At 37.4% G+C, this 12,921-nt stretch overlaps 1 pseudogene; it reads left to right on the forward strand.

The window, feature by feature from the left end:
• Window positions 1-10,058: 10,058 nt before the first annotated feature.
• On the forward strand, window positions 10,059-11,345 carry LOC126945262 (S-phase kinase-associated protein 2-like; annotated as a pseudogene).
• The last annotated feature ends 1,576 nt before the right edge of the window (window positions 11,346-12,921 follow it).

Genomic DNA, 12,921 nt, shown 5'->3' on the forward strand with positions numbered 1-12,921 from the left:
TTTTTGTTACTAATATTACAGTTTATTGTGTAATACTTGAAAATAATTGTACTCTAAAAACAGTTATTTTTGACAATTTTTGAAAACCAAATGCTTAACATAAGCCACAAAATGTTTGCACCATAACAAGACTTTCTAAATGCTGTTTACTAAAACATGAATTTGGAGCAATAATTTTTTTTTAATGATCGGATACCAGCAATGCTTATATTCTCTTCCAGAAAGGCATGGGGGTGAGTCAATAACATTTCCATTGGTCTAAAAGCAGGGCTGTCTGCCAGAGTCTGCACTCATAAGCAGCCTGTTGGCCATATTTAGCAGAGGAGCCTGCAGTTGATTAGCTGTGCTCTGATGATAAATATCCTATCATTGCCACCAAGGAAAATCACTACAGTGTAGAGAACTTGTAAGACTATACTGTAATTCATGTTAACCAAGCTAGAATATGCACATGTGAAAACCCTTAATATGAAGATCTGGTTTAGTGACATATATCCTCATGGAATTTCGTTAATAGCTGATCCTCACTGCACTTAACTCAGCCATTTTGAAGGTGATTATCCAGTTTCTGGGTTATCCATGTACTACGTTTTCTCCTACCACTTCCTTTGGCTGACATCCCTTTGACCATTTCACTGTTCATTAGCACCTGCAAAGGATAACTGAAAGCAGATGAACTCAAACCACTCAATTATGCTTCTCATTAGCAACTCTACCGAAGGGTTCTGTCCAGGAGGTGGTTGCAACTATTAGGTAAAATTAGGTTTCTGGATTATCAGTGGGTTTCAATTATCCACGTTGTTTCTGTCCCTTATGACCCTGCATAATCCAGAGTTGGCCACATATGCATTATTTGCCTTGCCATATGGAGAAAAGAGTGGGTCTTTAATAGGAAAATTAAAGATACTGGCTCTCTGTTAATGCTGTTTCTGTTGAGAATTTTCTCCCTAGTTCCTCTTTTGTATAGCTAACTGAAAAGTACATGAGGCTGTGAGAATCCACATTAATTATTCATTTAATTATTATTGTAATTGGTAAAACCCTGAAAGTAATCTTATGGACATGTGGATATTTAGCCACGTTTCTCACATTTGAAGAGTTTTATGTGAGAGTTTAAAATACTTAATTTGGCAACTCATTACTTATACAAATCTCAATAAGAAATATTGTTGTCAGGAAGTGCCAGTAATAATGCTGTTGGAAGTTTATTCTGTGATGCAGGAACAAGGGTGAGTCTCCAGGGAAAATAAGACTTGTATATCTTTCTAAATCGTGAAATCCTTTAGTCTATTGTAATCTTTGTTGTTCCACGCATTCAAACATTTGTATTATAACAGTATTACACATTTTAGAAAATAGGGATGATCATAATTCCACCAGTGATAACCCGTTTCCATTTTGTGTTGTATGCTTGTAGAACTTTTCTGTTCAGAAATTGATTAACCCATCACCCTCCAAGAGGGGTCACATGTAATGCTGGGTTTTTTGTTTGTTTGTTTGTTTTCTTTTTGTTTGTTTTGAGACAGGGTCTCACTGTCACCCAGGCTGGAGTGCAGTGGCACGATCATAGGCACTGCAGCCTCCAACTCCTGGACTCAGGTGGGAGGCTGAAACTCCCACCTCAGGCTCCCAAGTAACTGGGACTACAGGCATGCACCACCACACCCGGATATATATATACATGTAATCTTGCTATGTGGCCCAGGCTGGTCTCAAGCTCCTGAGCTCAAGCAATCCTCCCATCTTGGCCTCACAAGGTGCTAAGATTACAGGTGTGAGCCACCAGCCTGGCCTGTAATGCTGTTCTCTAACTTCTTTTTTTTTTCTGTCAATATGATGGAAAAAAATGTAGGTAGGTTTTTTGTGCTAATATATACACTTCTACAATATCCTTTCAATTGGCACTCTAGTACTCCATTGTATGAGCATGCCATAATTTACTTAAATACTCTAGGTTTGGATATCTAAATTGTTTCCAATTTGAGTTACAATAGCCACAAGAAACACTCTAGGATATAAACCTGCACATTCTTAATATTCTTGTTCAAAGGATATGGATGTGTCTCCAAACACATTTTTTGCTTGCCAAATGCCCTACCTAATTTTAGCCATACTTAGATTGTACAGATTTGTTATGAGTGAAAACAGCAACATACTCCTTATGATTTAACAATCAGGATACAGTGTAACTTCTGAAAGGGGTTTAGTTTAATATGGTACTGTCACACTGATCTTGTTTTCACTATAGTTTCTATTTTATGCACATATAGATATTTAATCTTTACAGTTTACTGATATCAATTTAAGAGGACAGCTTGGCACCAAGAATACTTAATTTCTCTCAGTGAATTATCACAATAAAACCCTAACTGAATTTATTTTAATGAGCACAATCTATAATGATAATTTTATTATTTCTTTGATATATCATTTGTACAGCTTTCTGTATGTCAATTGTAACTCAATTAAGCTTTCTTTCTTTTTTAAATTCCAGGCACAGTGGCTCATACTTGTAATCCCAGCACTTTGGGAGGCTGAGGCAGGTGGATCACGAGGTCAAGAGTTCAAGACCAGCCTGGCCAAGATGGTGAAACCCTGTCTCTGCTAAAAATACAAAAATTAGCCAGGTGTGGTGGCGGGCACCTGTAATCCTAGTTACTCGGGAGGCTGAGGCAGAGAATTGCTTAAACCCAGGAGTCAGAGGTTGCAGTGAGCTGAGATCGCACCACTGCACTCCAGCCTGGGCGACAGAGTGAGACTCCGTCTCAAGAAAAAAAAAAAAAAAACTTCAAGGTTCAAGGCATCATCATCTATTCCCTTGGATTACTGTAGTAGTCTCTTAGCTGGTCTCCCTGCTTCAGCCTTTGTCCTCCTTTGGATAAACAATCCACTGCAATGAGCTCAGTGTGCTCTGTATCTTTCACTCATCCACTCTGGAACATCTCATAAACATTTCTTAAACCTCACACACCTAACTTATTCAGTCAACAAATATTTATCAAGAGCCTATTATATTACAGACAGTGTTGTATATTATAGGCATGTATCAATGAACAAAACAAGACTTTCTACCCTAGTAGAGTTTCCATTCTCTGTGGGAGGGAGCAAGTACATCATAGTAAATAATTTGTGAAGTATATGTTAGAAAGCAATAATGCTATAGGAAAATATAGAGCAAGAATGTAGGATTGAGAGTGTTTGCATGAATTTATAAGTGCTGTGTCTGTGTGTGCTTCTGTGTGTGTGTGTGTGTGTGTGCGCAATTTCACTACTGTTCCTTGCTACAATGTTATACTTGGATATGACATATTTCTTGGGCTATATTTTGCATAGGTCAGCAATTCTATCTATATACAATATCCTGGTTTCTGACATGGCTCCCCCATAACTTGGCTATTATATGTGGTGATCTTCCTGCACTTTCCAGCATACTCTCATCTCCGTTCCTTGAATTTACTGTTATTCCTTCCATTGCCTTAACACCTAGTGCATTTAACTCACTGGCCTCTGAGCCAGTGGTGGAAATTATTGCTTGTATCTTAAGAATTAGTTGATGGGGCCGGGCGCGGTGGCTCACGCCTGTAATCCCAGCACTTTGGGAGGCCGAGGCGGGCGGATCACAAGGTCAGGAGATCGAGACCACGGTGAAACCCCGTCTCTACTAAAAATACAAAAAATTAGCCGGGCGCAGTTGTGGGCGCCTGTAGTCCCAGCTACTCGGGAGGCTGAGGCAGGAGAATGGCGTGAACCCGGGAGGCGGAGCTTGCAGTGAGCCGAGATTGCGCCACTGCACTCCAGCCTGGGCGACAGAGCGAGACTCCGTCTCAAAAAAAAAAAAAAAAAAAAAAAAAAAAAAAAAAAAGAATTAGTTGATGGGACAGGCACAGTGGCTAACGCCTGTAATCCCAGCACTTTAGGAGGCCAAAGCAGATGGATCACCTGAGTTCAGGAGTTCGAGACCAGCCTGGCCAACATGGCAAAATCCTGTCTCTACTAAAAATACTGTAATCCCAGCTACAGGCAGGAGAATTACTTGAACCTGGGAGGCGGAGGTTGCGGTGAGCTGAGGTCGCGCCATTGCACTCCAGCCTGGGCGCCGAGAGCGAAACTTTGCCTCCAGGGGGAGGGGAAAAAAAGAATTATTTGGTGATCTTCTACCACAACAACTTCTCCCCTTCTATTTGGTCTTCTCTCTTGTCTATGCCTCAGGCCTGCCAGTGGCAGTCAGTGACACCCACATGCATTCCTTCACCCCAAAAGTTTGATTGAAACTGCCATTGTCAGAAATGAATTACTGACCTGCAAGGAATTAGACATGGTGAGTCAACTGGTTATTTTCTTAGAAATATGTCCAATTCTAGTCAGAACCAGTGTTATTTGGCTTTAAATCCTTCCATCACTGATCCGGAAGATGTCCAAATATCTAAGATGATTCTGGGCTCCCTTGATTTCTCAATTCTGAGACTTTGGCTTACTGTGGAACAACGCTTTAGGTTATCCCTAGGGGTCTCGAGCAAAATGGAATTTCTTTATCTACTGAACAGCCTGACTGTTCAGATAAGAGGAATTTAATTGACTTACCTATTTAGGAGATTCTGCTTTGAGATGAGCTATGGAAAAATATAGCTCCAATAGAAACTTTTCACTTTCCTCTTCTCAAAATTCTGTTTTTCTCCTAGTCCAGCCATGCTCATAGGGGTTTTAAGCGGATTAATTAGTGCTTAAAAAGTACCTTTATAAATGAAAAGTAGCTAAGTACAAAGATAATCTTTTAAACTCTAGATGTTTGCCTTTTTTATTCATATTACAGTTCTAATTTCATACTTTTTCCATAATGTCACCAGATTGTAGGTGAGGTCCCAAAATAGACGGTTACTAGGACTAAAACTGTTGTGTGACCCAATATGCAAAATAGTTCTGGGAAAAGAATGCTGAAATTGACTTGATTGTAGCAATGGCCTATTCTTTTAAAAGGATTCTTGTTTATTCGATGTCATAACAGTTTTTCAGGGATTTGGAAATGAGAGCACTTGTATTTGGTGTAGTGCAAAAAAGCTATTTATGTAACAGTCATCACAGATTAGCTATAATGCCATAAGAAAGTTTGTTTCAAAACTCAGCCTTGGAATTTGAGTTTAGCAATAGGTCAGATTAATTTTCATGAAAATCTTCGTATTGTAAGTCCTTGTTCTCCTTCCTTAAACTTTTCATTACATTTTTCACAAATAAAGCTTGGTGGGTTTTTTCAAGACATTCCTCTTCCAAGACTGATTTTTAAAAATTCATTTGGATTTATAACCAACTGTCTAGGTGAGAAACAAATCAAAATATTAAACCTACAGGCAATGCAGAAATACCATTGTATTGTAATGATTTTCTACTCTATTTCACCTTTCCCAAGTATCTTCCAAAAAAAAGAAAGAAAGCAAAAGCTATAATAATAATATGAGCTGAAGCTACCAAGTTCTGAAATAGGCAGGTTACTGAAAGGTGGCTCAGAGAGTATGTGGGTGTATCATTGTTTCTAACTTTGAACAAGTTTCAGCTTTTGTAGCTACTCTATAATTAGTACATAGACTATAATAAAGGAAGATTTGTTAGCTTGGTGCATCTACCTGAACAGAATGAGGATCTACTGTTGTCCATAATATAGATAATGATTACTTAATTGTCTTCTCAGCTAGCTCTATGCATTACAATATTAAGGAAGCCAAAAATTTAACTGCTCTGTCATATGAATTTATTAATTTTGTAAACATTTTTAATTTTGTAAACATTTTTCTTTGGAGATAATACCTTATTGGCTTTTGTCCTTTAGGAATTCTATTAGTAGAGTCTCTGAAAAGTTAAGTGAAGAAAATTGGTTTAATATAAGCAAATGAAAAAATATATATATATATTATTCTGATGTAGATCTCTAACAAGTTGAACATTTATTCTGTAAAGTGTCTTATGAATATATGTTTTCAGTAATAAATATGTAAGATGCATTTAGTTAGTTAAAGGAATAAGAGTGAATATATGAGAAGAGCTGGAATACTTGGCAAACTATTTTTTAAGGAAAAATAGTCAGAGAATAATTATCTATGATATTCAATAGGTAAACTAAATGGCTACCCTCTAGGGAAAAAAAAAGCATTTACCTCTATAAAAACAATAGAATTCTCACATTCTTTGGTGATTATGTATTAAATTCAGTATCTGAAGGGTGAGTATGTGCCACTTTAGCTGTGGCTTATAAAGTATTTAAGAGGTGGAAAGCTAATAGTAAAAATAAATGACCAACTTTCAGCATATATAAAAGGTTAACAGGGCGATGGTATAGACCTATGTATGACTGATGGTGTTGCGGTTTCATCAATTTATTAACAACCAGAAGAGGGATGAACATAAGACCGAGTTGAAATGAGGCGGGAATTATAAAACACTCCTGGGGAACTGAGCAAATGTTATCATTGGGCAACAGATGAACAATGACAGATATAATTTAATATATCTGTGTATAAATCAATGCATGTTGGAAAAAATTAAACTGCTGCATACTCTGAAAGATTCTGAATTAGTACATTGTGAGGGAGGTAAAACAAAACAAAACAACAACAACAACAACAACCTTAAATGCCAACCACAGACAGCTCAGTGAGATTGTCTGCTCAATGTTCAGCTGTGGTCAAATACCAAGCAAAATATTAAAACTGCCATGACACAAGTGAAGAATTATTCTAAAGATATAATGATACACAACATACATTATACATCTAAGCTTTGTGATCATAACACACACATACACACAAATAATAAATACATACATATATACATAAAAGTCGTCATTTGGCCATGTTTAGAGCAAACAAATGTTTTTCAACTTTATTTTGGTGTCATGAAACACAATTAAGGATATGGATAATATTTCACTGTCACTTAGTGTCATAAAATAAAACAGGAAAAGAAAATACGTGGAACCACAGTTGTTTGCCATAAGTAGATAAGGAAGAGAATATCTAATCATAATGGAAGGCTGTACAAGACAGTGGCTATGAGCATGGGCTTTGACATGAGACACACCTAAATTCCAATCCCAGCTCATCTATCAAAAGGCAATCCCTGCCTCATGAGATGAACCCATTGTGTAGTAGTTAGTAAGTTTTCCCCATAAGAGTTTAAAATAATACAAATTTCCTGCCATGTGTATTCTGAAAGTTTTTATAGAACTCAGTAGGTTCTGTTGGATTGCTTATAAGTTTCTTTAATGAATGTTTGTGCCAAAATAAAATGACATGCATTTTTAAATTACACAAATCATAAGCATACAGCTCGATGAAATTTCACAGAATGAAAACATCTTGTAACCATCACTCAACTCAAGAAATAGAGAGTTACTCAAACTCAAAAACTTCCCTCATTCCCCTTCCAACTCATTATTTCCCCTCCTTTCCCAAGGTTTTCACTATTTATCATAGATAAGTTTTGTGGTTCTGAACTTTATATAAATGTAAAAAGAGTATGTAGCCGTATATGTCCAACAGCTTTCACTTAACATGGTGTTTGTGAGATTCATCCATGTTGTTGCCTGTGGTAGTAGTTTGTTCATTTTCATAGCTAAGTATTCAAGTTGTCTGAATATACCTCAGTTTATGTACCTGTTCTGTGTAAATAAATATTTCATTTTTTCTGGCTCTGAGATGCCCAAGTTTCTTGGTGAATATATGTACTCATTTTGTGAGATTTGGAATTACTGGGTCATAATTATTTAGCATATGTTTAGATTTAATCAAAACAGACAAGTAGTTTTCCAAAGCGATTTTACCCGTTTACACTTCCACCAGCATTGTGTAAGAATTCCAGTTACTTTAAATCTGTGATGGTTGATTTTAGGTGTTAACTTTACTGAATTAAGGAATATCTAGAGAACTGGTAAAGCATTATTTTGGAGTGAGTCTGTGGGGGTGTTTCCAGAAGAGATTGGTGTGAGTCTACATGCACTAAATGGGAAAGATCTGCCTTCAATGTGGGCAGGCACCATCCAATGGGCTGGAGGCCTAGTGTATTAGTCCATTCTCATGCTGCTAATAAAGACATACCCGAGACTGGGTAATTTGTAAAGGAAAGAGGTTTAACTGACTCACAGTTCAGCATGGCTGGGGAGGCCTCAGGAAACTTACAATCATGGCAAAAGTGGAAGCAAACACATCCTTCCTCACATGGCGGCAGCAAGGAGAAGTGCTGAGCGAAAGGGGGAAAGTTCCTTATAAAACCATCAGATGTGAGAACTCACTCACTATCACAAGAATAGCATGAGGGTAACTGTCCCATGATTAAATTATCTCCCACCAGGTCCCTCCCATGACATGTGGGGATTATGGGAACTACAATTCAAGATGAGATTTGGGTGGTGACCCAGCCAAACCATATCACTTGGATAGAACAAAAAGAGAGGAAAAACAAATTGATCTCTCTCTCTTTCCTGGATCTGGAATACACTCTCTTCTTCTGTCCTTGGACATGAGAACTCCAAGCTCTTTGGCCTTTGAACTACAAGACTTACGCCTGAGTTCTCATGTCTTCAGACTTGGACTCAGCTATGCTACCAGCATCCCAGGGTCTTCAGTTTGTGGATAGCCTATCATGGGACTTCTCAGCTTCCATAATCCTGTAGGCTGATTTTACTAATAAATCCCCACTCATATCTGTTTCTCTCTCTCAATCTCTCTCTCTGTCTCTCTCTATATATATCTATATATATTTCTTTATATATATAGATATATAGAGACAATAAAATGCATATATGTATATTTCTCTATATAGAGAGAGACATAATATGCATATATATAATATGTAGATACATGTATATGTATGTATATATATTTTATTGGTTCTGTCTTACTAGAGAATAATATAATGACTAATATAACATCCCAATTAACACTTAATTTGGAAAGTTTTTTTTTTTTAATTTAGTCATTCTGGGAGAAAATATTTGAAACTATGCATCTGACAGGGGATTAATATCCAGAATTTACAAGAAACTCAAACAACTCAACAATAAAAAATAATCCCTTAAAAAGTGGGAAAAGGATATGAATAGACATTTTTCAAAGAACACATATAACTGGCCAATAGGCGTATGAAAAAATGCTCAACATGATTAATCATCAGAGAAATGCAAATTTAAAGCACAATGAGATATCAACTTACACCAGTCAGAATGACTGTTATGAAAAAGATAAAAAATAACACGTTGCCAAGGATGTGAAGAAAAGGGAACTCACATATTGTTGGTAGGAATGTAAAGTAGTACAACCTCTATGAAAACACAGTACAGAGATTTCTAAAAGAACTAAAAATAGATGTAGCAATTTGTAGCAATCCCACTACTGAGTATCCAAAGGAAAATAAATCATTATATCAAAAAGATTCCTGCACACATATGTTCATCACAGCACTATTCACAATAGCAAGGATATGGAATCAACCTAAGTGTTCACTAACAGAAGACTGGATAAAGAAAATGTGGCATATATACAAAATGGAGTACTATTCAGCCATAAAAAAAGAATGAAATCATGTCATTCACAGCAATGTGGACAGACCTGTCCATTATCTTAAGTGAAACAAGTCAGACACAGAAAGATAAATATCACATGTTCTTATAAGTAGGAGCTAAATAATGTGTACACATGGACTTAGAGTGTGGAATAATAAACAAATGGAGACTCTGAAGAGTGAGTGGGGTGTGAGAGGGATGGATAATGAGAGATTACTTAATGAGTACAATGTACATTATTTGGTGATGGCTAACCTAAAAGCCCTGACTTCACCACTAGGCAATTTATGTATGTAACACAATTACATTTGTACCTTATACATTTATACACTTAAAAAAATAAATAATTTTAATTCCAGAAAGGAAAAGTGGACCTTAAAAAACAATAAAAGGGAGTGCCCATCACACTTGAAATGTTGCTAGAGTTCATAGATCTAGCTGCTGGGTTTCTAAGCAAGCTAGAGGCTGCCGTGCACCAAAGCAGGAATCCAGGAGACAGGCAGCTGTGCAATTAATGCATGTACTTAAAACTCCCAAACCTGCAGATGCCGTGCACAAGAAGCACCTTCAAGAGATTGCAGACCAGAGTAGCAATGTTACCACCAGCTTCATGTGGGGTTAGGATTCAAGCAAGACTTCTGAACTACTGGCAGGCATCGGGGTCTCTGCCCTGGAGAAGGAGGAGGCAGACAGTGAGAATATCCCCAAGGAACTGCTCTAAAACCTGGGCCAGTCACACAGCCATCCAAGGAAATGATTGAAGAGCAAAAGGAATGATAAAGACTGTGATCATTCACAGGCCTAAACTAAATGGAGAGAACTTTCCAGGTGTTTCATGGGACTCCTTTCCAGATGAGCTGCTCTTGGGGATCTTTTCCTGTCTGTGCCTCACTGAGCTGCTAAAGGCCTTCGATGTTTTAAGAGGTGGTATTACCCTAGCGTCTGTTGAGTCTCTATGGCAGACTTTATACCTCACAGGTAAAAATCTTCACCCGGATGTGATTCGTCTGGGTTGGTTGCCTTCCACTGCCAATAATCATTTATGACCAACCATTGGTTGAAGATTTCAGCCCTCTGCATATACAGCAGAGGGATGTGTTGAACTCAGTTATAGATGTGTCTGCCCTCCATGGCATTCTGTCTCGGGGCTCCAAGTTGCAGAATCTAAGTTTTCTGGAAGACCTATGGCTTTCAGATTCCATTATCAATAATCTTGCACAGAACTCAAATTTAGTGCAACTAAACCTTTCTGGGTGTTCTGGATTCTCTTAATCCAGCTGTTCCAGACTGGATGAACTAAACCTCTGCTGGTGATATGACTTCACTGAAAAAGCATGTGCAAGTGGTTGTTGCGCATTTGTCAGAGAGCATCACCCAGCTAAATCTCAGCGGCTGCCGAAAGAATCTCCTGAAATCCAATGTCTCTACTTTAATTAGAAGATGCCCCAATGAGGGTCTAGATATCCACCTAAACTTAAGTGATAATGTCATGCTAAAGCTAAAGAATGACTGCTTTCAGATATTCTCCAGCTCAACTACCTCCAATACATATCACTCACTCGGTGCTATGATAAACCCAAAACTTTACTTGAACTTGAAGCAATTCCCACTCTAAAAACACTACAAGTCTTTGGAATCCTGCCAGACAGCGCCCTTCAACTATTAAAGGAAGCCCTTCCTCAATGTACAGATTAATTGCTCCAATTTAACTACTACTGCCAGGCCAACTACCGGCAACAAGAATTAGGAGATATGGGGCATCAAATGCTGACTGACATTGCAAAAGTTCAGTTGTCTATGAAGTATTTATTGCAGGCTGGTGTCTCCCTTTTCTTTGGAACAGGGAAAATAGTCAGGAAGCCCAATTGCTGGAGTGCTTGGCTAGTTTTATTCTTGGTTTTCTCTTTGCCTTCATTCCACGAGTATTAAGGAATGATTTAAGAGGGAAAACAATGTGCTTTTCTGAAATGACTCTAAAGCTTCTATCACTGCTTTGCCCATAAGGTAAAGCCTTTTTGAAAGGCTTTACCTTTTGAAATTTGGGGAGAGTGAGCCTATAATTTCAAGTCACCTTAAAGAGAAAAATTTGAGCCACGTCTTTCAAGTACCCTTCTTATTAAGTCTATTCAGAATCAAGCTTAAAAATTACCACCAGCAAACAATCTTCATAGCCTATATGGCAATTTTTATCTATTTAATTTTATACTAGTGCCTTATAAGACAGTTTGGAAGAACAGTACGCTATTTTATTGTGAGCTGAACAGAAAGTGAATCATAGGATAGCAGCATTTGAGGCAATTATTCTGGAAATAGGAAAAATGCATTTTAATTTTGCCTTTAGATTTGAAATTAGGTTAAAGAAACAAATATCCCCAGGTAATTCACCATAAAACATAAAAATAAATAAATATATATATAAATAAATAAACAACAAGGGGTATAGAATTAGTATAGGATTTGAAAGCTCAAGAGACAATTTTCTATGACAGGTTAATTTGAAGTATCCTTTAATGCTCACTAAGGTATTATGTTTCCAGAATTCTAAATTAGGTGAGGAAATATAATTCTAAATTATATTTACTTCTAAATTCTAATTATAAAGTTTTCTAACTTTATAATCAAATTATATTAACATGGGTTCTTTAGCTTTTAAAATGACTTGCTTTGTTTTAGAAAGGTAGCATTAACCCGGTCTCTATTCTTGAAAAGTTTGATGGAAGAATTCTGAACTGAAGCTGCTTGCTGTTTTCCTTTAGCACTGAGTTTCTTGAGGTTACTTGTGTATTAATTTGGAATCAAGTATTTTAAATTGTCTTTTTTTAATGGTCTCTCATAATAATTATTCAAAACTATTCATTTTATGGGGTAATGGGGCCTATTCCCTAAGAGGAGCTGCATGTTCCCTTCAACTGAAAACAAACACCAGAAGTCTGGGCACGGTGGTTCATGCCTGTAATTCCAGCACTTTGGGAGGCTGAGGCAGGCAGATTACTTGAGGTCAGAAGTTCGAGACCAGCCTGGCCAACATGGCAAAACCCTGTCTCTACTAAAATTACAAAAATGAGCCAGTCATGGTACCGCACACCTGTAATCCCAGCTACTAGGGAGACTGAGGCAGGAGAATTGCTTGAACCCAGAGGGCAGAGGTTGTGGTGAGCCCAGATTGCACCACTACACTCCAGCATGGGTAACAGAGCCAGACTCTGTCAAAAAAAACCAAAAAAACAAAAAAAACAAAACACTAGAAGAAGGTATATGTTCCATGCAGTTTCAGCAGTAAGCACTACTTTCACCTATGTAAGAGTTAAGATTCAGATACTGAACATTTTGATAGCATCAGTGATTTTTTTTAAACTGGTACATAGAAGTAAAAAGAT

The sequence above is a fragment of the Macaca thibetana genome, chromosome X, assembly GCF_024542745.1.
Source record: "Macaca thibetana thibetana isolate TM-01 chromosome X, ASM2454274v1, whole genome shotgun sequence".
NCBI classification, from domain to species: domain Eukaryota; kingdom Metazoa; phylum Chordata; class Mammalia; order Primates; family Cercopithecidae; genus Macaca; species Macaca thibetana.